We start from the raw sequence: 14,797 nt of genomic DNA, 5'->3' as shown, positions 1-14,797 counted from the left end.
TCCATGCCCGAGGCAGGATTCGAACCTGCGACCGTAGCAGTCGCGCGGTTCCGGACTGCGCGCCTAGAACCGCTAGACCACCGCGGCCGGCAGATATTTAGTGCCGACTAAAATATAGAAAGGTAAAAGGGAGGCAGAGAGAGAGAGAGAGAGAGAGAGAGAGAGAGAGAGAGAGAGAGAGAGAGAGAGAGAGAGAGAGAGAGAGACAGAAAGAGAAGAGAGAAGAAAGAAGGAAGAAAGCGCTTTTGGACGCCTCACACTCTAGATGCTATGCAGAAACTGGATGCTTATGTTTTTATCGCCTGCATGAAAAATATTCACTGATCTGACACTAACATTTAAATTGGAATGCGTGTCTACTTTTCATTCTATTATGTCCTACAACATCCTATTTTGGGATAACTCTGTGTATTCGCGATTGGATGTTTTAAGTCTAGGTAAACGAGAAGAACTGAAATCATTCAGATACTTAAAAAGATTTATTAACGTCGCTACGAACAAGTAAATTAAAAAAACTAAAGAAAGTTGATGTTCACGTCCATGCAAATATCAGTATTGGAATATACGTACCATGAAAATTTTACCTATACTTGATTAAAATTCAATACTTTCCGAATTATCAGCCATAAAATGAAAGTTTTAAACTACCTTACTGCTTAATTGGTTTGAACTTACACTTCATAACTTATTATCTTAAAATATCACTTTCAGTATTAAGTGAAGCCATAATGTTGAGCCTGTCTTCTAACATGGAAGTTCGAAGCCCACTTTTCGTCAGCTTCGCATTGGAGATGATCCTTTTCCACTGGTGTTTGTAATCATTAAGTTAGAGGTAAATTCTTACAGTGATCTCCATATTAGGAAAGCGGATTTGATGTTCTGCGGGTCCTGGTTTGGAAGAAATCGTTTTTTTTTGCGAAGTGTAACTCATTTCAAAGAGCCAAAATTCCGTTAACAACATTTTTGAAAGTCGTGGCTCATTTCCCAATAGAAGTGTAACGTGTCTGACCAGGTGCACCTGGAAATTTGACGCGATGAAACAAGAATTTTGGGAGGTAAATGGTGATTTAATTTATATCAGCTGTCCACTGAAAAATTTAGCAGAATATGTCCATACACAACAATTATGTCTACGTCTTTTATTGTTATAACGGGGACCGCACTACACTGTTAAAGGATGATATTTTATTTTGAGTTTTTGTTGTGAGGGCTCCTTTGGATGATAATAGAGGACTGGTATCAATAAAATTCAGTGTAACACCTATCATGTGAATTACGTAGGCCAAACTGGTAGGTTCTTTAAGTTAACGCGCGTAAAACGAAGTACGCTTTTCAGCTTAACGATTTCGAGAGATCAGCCGTAGCCATGCATAGTCATGATACTGGCCACTCCATGTTGGAAATTGAAGAGGATCTCTCAGTGTTTCATATACAAGATAAGGGCAAGAAACTGGATCTACTAGAATAACTGGAGATTGCTCTACAGAGCTTGGGAAATCAACATATATTAAATTAACAGATCACAGGTGGCACAAATAACTTTTTTTATTAATTTTTTAATGTCCGTTAAATATTGACTTGACAGCTTTCTGTTCATGATGGGATTTAAATTTTCGGGTTAACCGGCATTGTTATATATCTTTGTTTCTTCGGTATTTTCTTTCGATTTCATGTTTACATTTACGAAGTGCTTACTCGCGTCAATTCTGTGTTTGCCTGAGGAATGTCGCGTTCGGAAGATGCATGGGCCATCTATGTTTATAGCTGTTACTGCGACGCTAACAGTACTCAGGACAACATATAGAATCCCATTTTAATCTATTTTATCGGTTGACGATGATGTGGATATACATCTGAAGAGGCATGTTATTTATTTTATTACTTTTATTGTTCATGTTTTTGTTTTTATTGGTCACTTTTAGAGATGCTTGTACCATTATTCTGATATGAAGGCTTGGCGTTCTAAACGCATATATTCTAGTGTCTTTTACACTGAATACAGCAGGTTGAGAAGACATTTTAACATTCCCTCTAGAAGAGCGAGCCGGCGAAATAAGATCCGTGACAGTTGGCAGAGTTGTTGCCAGCTTTCAATAACGAAGCGCAAGCGGCTGCAGGCGAAAATAAGTCGTCGATAGAACTGTGACAACACTGAAGTGTCGCCATAGCGACATACACAAAATCGCGTTACGTGATTGGTTGACGCAGGTGCGCTAGGCAGCAGTGCCGTGCCCACTGCAAGTCACCGGAGTCTTCAACGTCGACTCTACTTTAGGCTGCCAGCGCTTAAATGTGCCCTGCTTCGTAATAGGTTTCCAATACATATGCGAAGTGTAAATCTCATATTCGAAGTTAAGTTGACGGGCTTCCTTGCAGCGCATTCTTTTCACCGGGTCAGGTGGTGCAGTCGACTCGCATTCTGGATGCCAGCGGTTCAAATCCGGATTTACGTGTTCCGCGTTTTCCCTAAACTGCTCAGATCCTTTGATGACGACGCGTCCGTTTTCCTTCGACTAATCCGACCTCAGGCTCGATCCATAACGACCGCGTCTTGGACGGGGTTTTAAACCTTACTCTTCCTTCCTCCTTCCTTCTGATATTCTGTACATTAGCTAAGCGCAGTACTTGGAGCCATTCGCTGTATTGTAGTTCTCGGATACATGTTGTCGTAGTCTTCAATCCGAAGGATGGTTTGAGGCAGCTCTCCATACCAGTACACATAACTGGGCACAAGACTGTTAATCGTTAATTAACGAAGTTAACTTTTCGAGTAACGGATTAACTTTTAAGTTAATTGAAAAAAAAAGACCTTAAGGCATTCTTTAACTTCCGTTAACTTTCTGCGAGTCCGTTAATAGTTTATTAGGTATCTACTATTTATGACAAAAATGACGTCGCGCCGCCCGCGTAAATCAATTCTGGCAAGTTTAGGTCATCTAGGTCTGCAGCTACGCCGAGGTGTGTGCGAGTGTTGTAAACAGTCAAGTTCGACCGAGAATAACTAGTGTTGGCTGTGTATTGTAGTTTGCTAACTGAGTTCACGTTAACTACCACATTTTATTAGTGGATTGATTGCGGCGTTTCATCCAAAGTTCTGGTTGATATGGCTGGGAATGAATGACAACACTGGACTGAAGGTGGTAAGAAAAAGAAGGGGAAAAGCTGTAGAAGAGGCTTTAAGGCACAAAGACCAAAAAGGTCAAGGGGAAAAAAATTGTGGTAAGGTCTTATGGGACCAAATTGATGAGGTCATCGGTCCCTAAGCTAACGCACTACTTAATCTATCTTAAACTAACTTACGCTAAGGACAACACTCATACCCATGCCCGAGGGAGGACTCGAATGTCCGACGAGGGTAGCCGCGCGGGCCGTGACAAGGCGCCTGAGACCGCTCGGCTACCCCGCGTGGCAAAGTTCAAACGAAATAGAAACTTTAAGCGGTGGCGGAAGAAGCAACAACGAAGAGGAAGTTGGCTTTCTTTTACGTTTCTTACTCAATATAAACAGAAGCCTGCCAGTAACACATCCGTAAATAATAAAATCCAGAGTCTAATTAAGATGTGGCTAGATATGAAATCAAAATACTCATTCAACCATACAGTATTTCTTGAGGAACAGGCATTAGTAAATTTATTTATTAAATGTATTACCCCTACATCGTCAAGTGCTGCACCTAAACGAATTTTTTCCGTGGACAAAGACATTTTGTCTCCTAAACGAGCCTCGCTCCCAGATGAAAATTTCAACATGTTGATGTTCATGAAGGGAAATGTGCATCTTAAAGCAGATACTATCCCATTCTCCTGTACTGATCAAATGATTGAACTGTTTTTATTTATCTTCGATGTCCTACGTAAACTTCTGGAACTAAAACATTGTTATTTAAAAAAACGGTAATAAGTTTGATTCCCTTGCTCATTTCACTACGCCCACGACATAAATTTTGCTATTACGAATTAATGATTAACGATTATCTTTCACTTCGGAAAAATCTCCTGTAAAGCAATGCATTAATGTTCAACGAAGTCAACTTTATAGTAACGGATTAACGAATAGCGAAGTTAAATTTTTCATTCACGTTGCCCAGCTATGCTAGTACAGTCCTATCCTGCGCGAACCTCTTCATGTCTGACTTACTACTGCAACATACGACCAACAAACTTTGTCTCCAAAAAATGGTTCAAATGGCTTTGAGGACTATGGGACTTAACTTCTGAGGTCATCAGTCCCCTAGAACTTAGAACTACTTAAACCTAACTAACCTAAAGACATCACACACATCCATGCCCGAGGCAGCATTCGAACCCGCGACCGTAGCGGTCGCGCGGTTCCAGACTGTACCGCCTAGAACCGCTTGGCCACACGGCCGACAAACCTTGTCTCCGTCTACAGTTTTCAAGCACCACACTTCCTTCATTATCAAACAGAAAATTCCTTGAGGCTTCGGAATGTTTTCTCTCAACCGACTCCTTCTTTTAGGCAAGCTGTGTCGTCAATATCTTTCTCTTCTGTTCGATTCAGTATCTGATCATTAGTTATGCGGTCTGCCCACTTCAGAATTGTTCTGTGGCACCAAATCTCAAAAGCTTCTATTCTCTTCTATTCTGAACCGTTTATCGTCCACGTTTCACTTCTAGTCGACGTTCGACTCCAGACAAATACATACAGAAACGGTTTCCTAACAATTAAATTAGTGGTTAACATATTTCCGTAGTTCAAAATGCGTTTTTTGCTGTTACCAGTCTGCTTTTTGTATCCTCACTACTTCGGCCTGCATCAGTTCTCTGTCTGCCCAATCAGCAAATCTAATCGACTACTTTTAGTCTAATTTCAAATCTAATTCTGTCAGCATCGCCTGATTTAATTCGACAGCATTCCATTGCTCTTTTTTACTTCCGTTGATATTCACCTAATAATCTCTTTTTCAAGTCTCTGTGTATTGCGTTCAGTTAATCTTCCTAGACATTTGCCGTCTCTGTCAAAATTAATATGCAGCAATATTACCAAGCAACAAAAAATTGTTGATCGTTTGCCAATAACAGAAAATATCTGACAAGTATCAAAGCAAGTCTTAAATCTAACTTTTAAAAAATCTTGTTTTAATGTGTAGTTCCATGCGTAGGACTGAAAAAATAAAGTATTCATTAATGTTGACACTAATCATATACACATATCCTGGTGGTGGTAAATCCCTATAGGACCAAACTGCAGAGGTCATCGGTCCCTAGGCTTACACACTACTTAAACTAACTTACGGTAAGAGCAACACACACACACGCCCGAAGGAGGGCTCGAACCTCCTGCGAGGAGAAGAGGGGGGAGGGGGGCCGAGGGAGGGGAGCCCTGCGAACCGTGCAAGGCGCCCTATACAGCGCGGCTACCCCGCGCGGCCACATATCCTGTATATTGACTTGTTCCACATCATTTCGATAGAAGAATCGTTCAGATGATCTATGGAACTTATAACTGACAGCCCGTAAAATTTCCCTTCTCCTCCATGGGCTTTACTTTCATTTCCAAATTTCTACTTCGTTTCCTTTAATAGCTGCTCAAAATAATTACTGAATCATCTTGATGATAAGTTACAACTCTGTCTCACATCCTTCTCAATCACTGCCTTTCATTTCGATTTTTGTAACTACAGTCTGGTTCCTGTACAACTTGATAATTGTTCGCTCCTTGGATTTTATCCTTGCCATCATCAGACTTTCAACTCCGTTGTGTTTCATTTGTCTCTGAGTAAAAAATTTGTACCAGTTCATTGCGTTAACTTTAACACTGATGATCCCCGACGGGAGCTGAGAAAGGAAATAAAAAGACACCTCGAAGAGAGAAAAGTAACTGGGCCATCAATGGGAAAGTTCCACTGCACTTGTCATTAATCAAAGGCAGTTATAATCCATCTTTTAAAATCCGCCACTGCCGATCCCAAGTCCAGGGCCTCATCTCGCAAGTGATGAGGAAGGAGGAGGGGAAGGAGTAACACCTCGTAAGAAAACTTAGGTCCATCTGGCTCCGGATGGTAGCACCCTGTGAGGGCCCCTGCCTAGGGTGACAGGTGAATCCCGGTCAACGGTCTCAAAGGCGGAACAGGAATCCTAACTCCCAACGGCAGAGAGAGCGGAAGAACCTAATGGAGAAAACAAAACCAAATTCACTTTGCGTCTGACTTGCAGGAAGCGGCGAAGTTGTCAGCGCCTGTTCACCGGTGGTGCGGCTGAAATTCATATTCTGGAACTAACCATTCCAATCTTAACACTCAATGAGTCTACTCAACCCCACCTGATTCCAGGTACAACAATCATGGAGCATTTTGATAATCACAATATTACCCCAGATGGTCAATCCATTGCCGGCGCAAATGGTCTTTCGGCCGGCCGGAGTGGCCGAGTCCTTAGGTTAGTTAGGTTTCAGTAGTTCTAAGTTCTAGGGGACTGATGACCTCAGAGCCATTGGAATCATTTTTTGATTAGTATAGACATGACTACATAAGGCAGATCTTCCATGATACGCTGCAGTTATGCTGCAATGAATGGCAGTGGAGATCAGCATCTAATCAACCTTAGGGTTAATAACGAATGTAAGTGTACTCGAAAAAGGTCAGCCAAAGCCAGGGGCACGACTCCAATACCATGTAATACCGCTTCTAGCTTCATATCGGCGAGAAAGAGAGGCCGTAAGTTCTTGCAGATATTAGATATCTAGCTAAAGCTACTCCTTGGTGATTAGAAGCTGTACTTCTACCAGTTTTCTAGGATGTTGATTTCTACGTTTCATGCGCTGTTCCAAACAGTCCCAGGCATTTTATATGGGTATGGTGCTGAGGTTGGCTGATGTAGCTGACAAGACGAGGTGCGACAGTGTGCCTGACGGTTTGTTGAACGAGGAACGTATGTGTGCGACTCTGTGAACATGGCTGTCGTCATCTTGGAAGCTAGGAGTTGGCACAACAAATTCGTCATGAATATGTAGAAAAAGGGTAACACTTAGTTACCAAGAATGTTATAATAATCAAATGGCTCTGAGCACTATGGAACTTAACTTCTGAAGTCATCAGTCCCCTAGAACTTGGAACTACATAAACATAACTAACCTAAGGACATCACACACATCCATGCCCGAGGCAGGAGTCGAACCTGCGACCGTAGCGGTCGCGTGGTTCCGGACTGAAGCGCCTAGAACCGCTCGGCCACCCAGGCTGACTATAATAATCGTCCTGGTTCATGTTTAGGGCAACATGGTATGAAAAGCACCCACACAAAATCACAGACCCACCTCCAGCCTGAACTTCACCCTCCACACCCTGCGGATTAAAGGCCTCAGTGAGTTAGGTTTACGTAGTTCCAAGTCTAGGGGACTATTGGCCTCAAATGTTAAGTTTCATAGTGCTTAGAGCCATTTTTTTGAGACAGGATGCCTACGTACATTTCACCTGTCAGAGTCGTGTCTACACGAATCAGGGGTCCCTTATCACTTCAACTGCACGTGGCCCACACCATTACAGAACCTCCACTAACTAAACATTCCATGGATTCATGAGCAATGTCGGTGAGTTGTCGGTGTATTCGTGGGCTTTCATAATTGGAAAAAGAGATAAAATCGCGACTTGTCGGATCACACTACAGTGCGGGTTCTGCCTTATTCGGCCCACTGAACACCTTATGCGCCACTGCGATGAACGGCCTTCTGACAGTACCCCACTCCACTGCACGCATTTCCATGTGCAATGATCGCGCGGAGGTGACTGAGGCAGGCCGCCATTCACTGACAACAGAAAATACTATCAGGTTTGAAACAGATCGTCACTGACAAGGCATGACAATCGCCTCTAGTTCCTGTCGCTTAGGATCGTTTTACGGCCACTGTTCTTATGATGTGTTACATGGCTGTGAGCGATACACCATTCCTTGTAGACACATTGATACACGAACAAATCATTCCCGGTGTGATCATGGGCAACTCCAAATGCTATAGCCATTCTATGACGCCTCCACGCCGGCTCATCTTAGTGCCTGATTCCGGCAACCGACTGGCTCACACACGCCGCTTACGTCAGCAGTGGAGAGGCGCACGGCCGCCTGGTACGCCCTACACCAGAGCCGGCCACGGCATGCCAAACTTCACGCAGGCCGAGTGTGCGGTCTGCATGCGGACAAAGGCTTGGCCTGTATCGGCTTGGGACGTTCTTTCCTGGAAGTACTTGGTACGGCACGATATTTCATTTAGTATTGTTGTGTGGCATTTTTCGGCCGCCACCACTCTCTTTAGTTTCTCCTCCTGTTTCTCCTTCATCATTTGTTCGTGGCATGAAGCACGTTCGGAAGTCCAGCGGCTGTTTGCGCAAGAAGAGGCACTCCAGCGCTCTATTGTCACAAGCCTTTAAAATGCAAATCTGCTATGAAACGATATTACAGTACCATACGGAACGAATCTAAAGATATACTTGACAAAGAAAGAGAAGAAACTTACAACGATCGAAAGAAGGGATTCATTGTTCTACACATCAAGAAGTACTTGTGCTTAATTTGCAAGTAAGCTGCAAGTGAAGAACTTGATGGTATGAACTGTAAGATTTCTGAAGTCACAAGCATTGGCCGGCCGCTGTGACAGAGCGGTTCTAGGCGCTTCAGTCCGGAACCGAGCGACTGCTACGGTCGCACGTTCGAATCCTGCCTCGGGCATGGATGTGTGAGAAGTCAAAAAATGGTTCAAATTGCTCTGAGCACTATGGGACTTAAAACATCTGAGGTCATCAGTCCCCTAGAACTTAGAACTACTTAAACCTAACTAACCTAAGGACATCACACACATCCATGCCTGAGGCAGGATTCGAACCTGCGACCGTAGCGATCGCTCGGCTCCAGGCTATAGAGCCTAGAACCGCACGGCCACTCCGGCGCCTCGAAAGAATTTCAAGGATAGTTTCCTAAACCTTTTGAGGATACTGCCAATCTTACATCTGTTTTAGAGCTGTTTTCAAGACTGTTTGCTGTTTCAGTCGAAAGCGCCTCTGTTCAGGTGCAGGTAATTCCCGTTTTAATGTTAAATGAGTTAAAAATGTCCAGGACAACTACTCTACTTTCCTCAGGTACATTTCTAAGTCTTATTTCGATCGACGTATACTGCGGAAAAAAATTAGTACACCTGGAACGAAGACGTCGATTTTGATCCGAAGGCGGCATATGCCACCTGGGGGATAGTACATGTACTGATAATGGTTTCAACGTCGACCGCCCACAGATAGGGTAGTTGCATAGCTACAAGAACGCCATCTGTGTCTACGTTTTAATAGGGATTGTTCACAGCCAGAAGGCTCAGTGTGGTGCAAACGTGTGAAGGAAGCAGGCAACCTTGTCACGGAGACGCACTCGAGCTTCCTACAGCCAAATGAGAGAGTTTGGGCGAGATCAAATTGTGACATTCCGGGTGGCGCGATGATCCTTTCGGAGAATTGCCACGCAAGTTGGACGTGCTGCGTCAGTTGTGTAACGATGCTGGTATCGGTGGACACGCGAACATTCTCACACCCGTAGACGAGGTTCTGCACGTCGACGCAGCACAGACGGCCGTCAGGATGGTCGTATTGTAAGGACAGCAACGCCAGATCGTACACCTACCACAGCACAGATAAGAAGTGTTGTGAGCCCAGACGTGTCAACAGGAACTGTTGTGAACCAGTTATTGGTAGTGGAAGTATGGTCACGCAGCCCTCCCGGTTGGCCGTGCGGTCTAACGCACGGCTTTCCGGGCGGGAAGGAGCACCTGGTCCCCGGCACGAATCCGCCCGCCGGATTTGTGTCGAGGTCCGGTGAACCGGCCAGTCTGTGGATGGTTTTTAGGCGGTTTTCCATCTGCCTCGGCGAATTCGGTCTGGTTCCCCTTATTCCGCCTCAGTTACACTATGTCGGCGATTGCTACGCAAACAAGTTCTCCACGTACGCGTACACCACCATTACTCTACCACGCAAACATAGGGGTTACACTCGTCTGGTGTGAAACGTTCCGGGGGGGGGGGGGGGGGGGAGGTGTCCACCGGGAGCCGAACCGCACAATAACCCTGGGTTCGGTGTGAAGCAGCGGAGGGGTGCAGTGGACTGCGGTAGTCGTCGTGGGGTTGTGGACCACCGCGGCTGCGGCCGGGACGGAGCCTCTCCGTCGTTTCTAGGTCCCCGGTTAACATACAATATAATACAATACAATACATACAATGGTCACGCACATCTCTAGCCCGTCTTCCACTCACGCCACAGTATCGACGTGCACGGCTAGGCAGGTGTCGTCAGAGGATCACTTGGAAGATGGGATGGCGCGTCGTGGTCTTCAGCGTTGAAAGCAGATTCTGCCTGCACGCAAGCGATGGACGTTTGCACGTGCGACGTACCTGTAGGTCTGGTGAGTGCCGTCTCGCAGAGAGCATTCGTCCACGACACACTGGCTCCATCCCAGGTGGTAAGTTACAGCTCTCTTTCAACTTTGGTGTATCTGGATGGGGCGCTAACCAGCGCTCGGTGCATGCAGAATGTTGTTAGTTCTGTTCTTTTGCAACAGGAGGGTGACGTGTTGTTCCAACATAATAATGCTCGCCCACATGCCACCCGTGATACGCAACGTGCAAGAGTTGCTGCAACGTCCCTGGCAAGCACCATCTCCAGTCTTGTCTTCAATGGAGCACGCGTAGTATATAATGGGACGAGAAGTGACTAGTGAGGCTCGGCAGCCAACAACTCTTGCAGAACTACGTGAACAGGTCGAGCAGACGTGGAGTAACGTATCCCTGGACAGTGTTCACCGAGCGCATGCCAGAGTCAGCGCCTGCATTGCCGCCCGTGGAGGCTACACCACGCACTAATATGAGTGTTGCAGCATAGGTCGATACCTGGTACCTCAGAACCGCTTCTGCTATTGATTTGTAAATGTAATCATTTCATGTACTCTGGGATCACCAATTTAGTATTGGAGGGCAGCGTGGAGGGTAAAAATCGTAGAGGGAGACCAAGAGATGAATACAGTAAGCAGATTCAGAAGGATGTAGGTTGCAGTAGGTACTGGGAGATGAAGAAGCTTGCACAGGATAGAGTAGCATGGAGAGCTGCATCAAACCAGTCTCAGGACTGAAGACCACAACAACAACATATGCACTGTTGCAATAATAAATCTTGAGTCAACTGGAAACTTCTAAAAGGGTGTAATAATTTTTCTCCGAAACTGTATTTGTGTAATAAGTCACGACTGCATGGCAACTTGAGTGCGAAACTCTGTGAAATTGTCTGCGTCTGTCAGTATGCCGATAGCCAAATATGGTTAAATAATACTGAGAATTTGTTTTCTTTGTGACCTATGTTGTTGAGAAATGTGACACATAACACCAAGTCGTATCCAATGTGACTACACTGCCATTTGAATGCAGCATATTCGCACTTTCCCCTATTCCCCCTCCACGCGCTCTGACAGCGTGGTGTGGTACTTGGGGAAGTTGCAGCAAGACTCAACGCTATGACCCTCGTGCCTGACGCCGGTCTGCGAGCTGAATTCTTGGCTGTATCTGCTCTACACCATCTACAGCGATCAGTGTGTTCCTTTAATGAGTGAGTAATACACGCCACGACAAAAGAAAGACTCACCATGAAGGAATTATACGAAGGGGACAGAAATCGATAGATCTGATGTAAGTCTACAAACAAATAAATTACTAAAATTTCAGAAAAAATTGGATGATTTATTCAAGAGAAAGAGCTTTATAAATAGAGCAAGTCAACGTGTTGGTCCACCTCTGGCCCTTATACAAGTAATAATTCGGTTTGGCTTTGACTGACAGAACTGTTCGATGTCTTCCTGAGGGATATCGTGCCAAATTCTGTCCAATTGGCGCGTTATATAGTCAAAAATCCCGTGTTGGTCGAAGGACCCTGCCCATAATGCTCCAAATATTCTCAATTGGGAATAGATCCGGCGACCTTGCATGCCAAGGTAGGGTTTGGCAAGCATGAAGACAAGCAGCAGCAACTCTCGCCGTCTGCTTGCGGGCATTGTCTTTCTGAAATGTAAGTGCAGAATGGCTTGCCATGAAGGCAACAAAACGGGGCGTAGAAATCGCCGACGTACCGCTATGTTGTAATTTCCCCTCGGGTGACAACAAAAGGTGAAAAGAAATGGCACCTCAGTCCGCACGGCGGGAGACAGTCAGGTTGGTATCCAAATGCTGTACGGGGCATCTCGAGACACGTTTTCGGCCTAGAATCACATTTACTGGAGTACAACTGTCTCCAGTGATGAATCCTGCTTCGAAATGAGCCCCGATGACCAGAAAATAAGTGTCTGGAGACGTCCTGGAGGGCAGTGGGATACCAACCCGACTGTCGCCCCTCATAAAGCCCAAAACCGGAAGTGACGGCCTGGCGTGCCATTTTATTTCATAGCAGGACACCTTTGGTTATCATTCGCGGCACCCTTATAGTACAGCGGTACGTGGCGATATCCTACGCCCCGTTATGTTGCCATTCATGCGAACAATCCTGGGCTTACATTTCAGCAAGATAATGCTCGTGGCGAGAGTTTCTACTGTTGTCTTCTTGCTTGTCAAATCACACCTTGGCCAGCAAGGTCGCTCTTCCCAATTGTGAACATTTGGAACATTATGGACAGGGCCCTACAACCAACTCGTGATGCTGACGACCTAACGCAGCAACTGGACAGAATTTGGCACGGTGTCCCTCAGGAAGACATCCAACAAATGGTTCAAATGGCTCTGAGCGCTATGGGACTTAACATCTGAAGTCATCAGTCCCCTAGAACTTAGAACTACTTAAACCTAACTAACCTAAGGACATCACACACATCCATGCCCGAGGCAGGATTCGAACCTGCGACCATGGCAGTCGCGCGGTTCCGGACTGAAGCGCCTAGAACCGTTCGGCCACCGCGGCCAGCCGGACATCCAACAACTGTATCAATCAATGCCAAGCTGAATAGCTGCTTTCATAATGGTCAGAGGTGGAACAAACCGTTATTGACTTGCTCAATTTGTGAAGATGTCTCTCTTGAATAAATCATCCAATCTTTCTGAAACTGTAACAATTTGTTTGTAGATGTTCATCATATCTACCGATTTCCGATCCATTCGGGCAATTCTTTCGTGGTGCGCCTTTTTTTTCTCTTAAAAGTGTATTGTGTGAAGTGATCTTAATTACAAGAGTCAAATGGCTTGCACACATCGAGAGCCATAATTTTCAGGGATGTAAAGAAAAGCTACACAAACAATGACTGCAGTGTCATACGTGCACATGATCTGACTGCTTCCCTGTACCATACCCCCAGTGTCACAGTTTAGTTCTGTACTCTTACAGATAATTCAGTAATTACTGAAGCAAGAAGGAGAAAGTAGCATTGGGTTTAATGTCCCAACGACAACGAGTTCATTGCATTTAGTGCTATAGTTCGTACTGCGTACGTACGTATGTGGCATTCAGAAACCATTGAGCCATTTTCCTGGCGTGATTCTAGAAAGCCGTAAATCAAGATGGTCAGATACGCATTTTACTCTCAGTTCTTCAGTACTTTATCTACTGTACTGCCTTGCTCCTTGGTCATTATACTATATCTCTGTTGTTTCGTAGTTAATTACTACAAACAGTGCTTTTCTACATAAGCATCATCTGTTCAGTTCGTCAGTAACCCAGTATCATGTCGTCCTGGAACCATTCAATCTCAGTTTGTAGCCATTATCTCGCGAACGTGCACTTGCGTGTCGCATGCAATACGCCCAGGTTTTAAAGAAGAAACAAAAATGCATATACTACTCAGACGTAAAGAAATTCCTCCAGTCTTACATTCGCCTTACAGCAGAAGGTTGCCACTCCATTAAGCCACCGTCCCTCAAAGAAATATTGCTAGTAGCGATCGGATTCAATCGGTAATACACCGCTAAAGGGAGCTCCAGTCACGAATGACTTCTCAAAGAGCAACTCAAGTTAGATGGCAGATGGGCTATCTGAGGAAGTGTCTGGTGTGACGTTCTGCATGTCACTACAAAAGCAACGCACGTAAGAGGACGAAAAAGCAAAAGACTTAATTTCTACTAGTCAGCCTTAACGGAACGTTTTAAAAACTGTTGTGTTCACTTACGCCAACACAAGAACTAACGTCTATACAAGTCTGAAAGGAACCACATGCCCCACTTTTTATCTTGACATGAAACATGGAGATTTTCTGTCAACCATACCAGCACTTTATCTTACATTAAAAAGTTGAAGAGTAAGTGCCATGAAGGTTGTTGACATTACTTGTCACAGTGCAGTTTCGTTAGATTCGTTCCTCGCACTCCGCCGGCTAAAATTTGTACAGTTGCACTTACTTCGCATAGAAATTTTTGCTTCATGCGTTGTTGCCACCGCAGTATCCCTGTCGTGTGCCGACTTTCGCCACGAGTTCGACAGACATACACAAATATTCAACAAATTCTCTTCGTTAAATTTATGTTGTCTTCCAGTTCGTTCTCCATCTGTAAATGTTATATGAAATTTTCAAACAAGACGATTTACAGTACACTGCTGTCCTGATAATTTCTATAAGATTCCTGCCACTTGCCGTGTAGTCCAAATACATTTTCAGCAGGAAAACACGAAATTCAGTTGAACTAAGCATTAAAGACCGATATAATGATATAAACATTCATTCGGTTCATCAATTATGATAAACATTTACGAGCATCTGTAACCTTAAGTTTTTCGGCGTCTACATAAAGTGAAAGTTCCGCCAATGTTGGCCTTTTTTTTCATTTCCCCCTCTTTCTAGCAATTAT

This window comes from Schistocerca gregaria, chromosome X, assembly GCF_023897955.1.
Source record: "Schistocerca gregaria isolate iqSchGreg1 chromosome X, iqSchGreg1.2, whole genome shotgun sequence".
NCBI classification, from domain to species: Eukaryota; Metazoa; Arthropoda; class Insecta; order Orthoptera; family Acrididae; genus Schistocerca; species Schistocerca gregaria.
The sequence above is the reverse complement of the archived record's forward strand: the minus strand, read 5'-3'. Positions refer to the sequence as shown.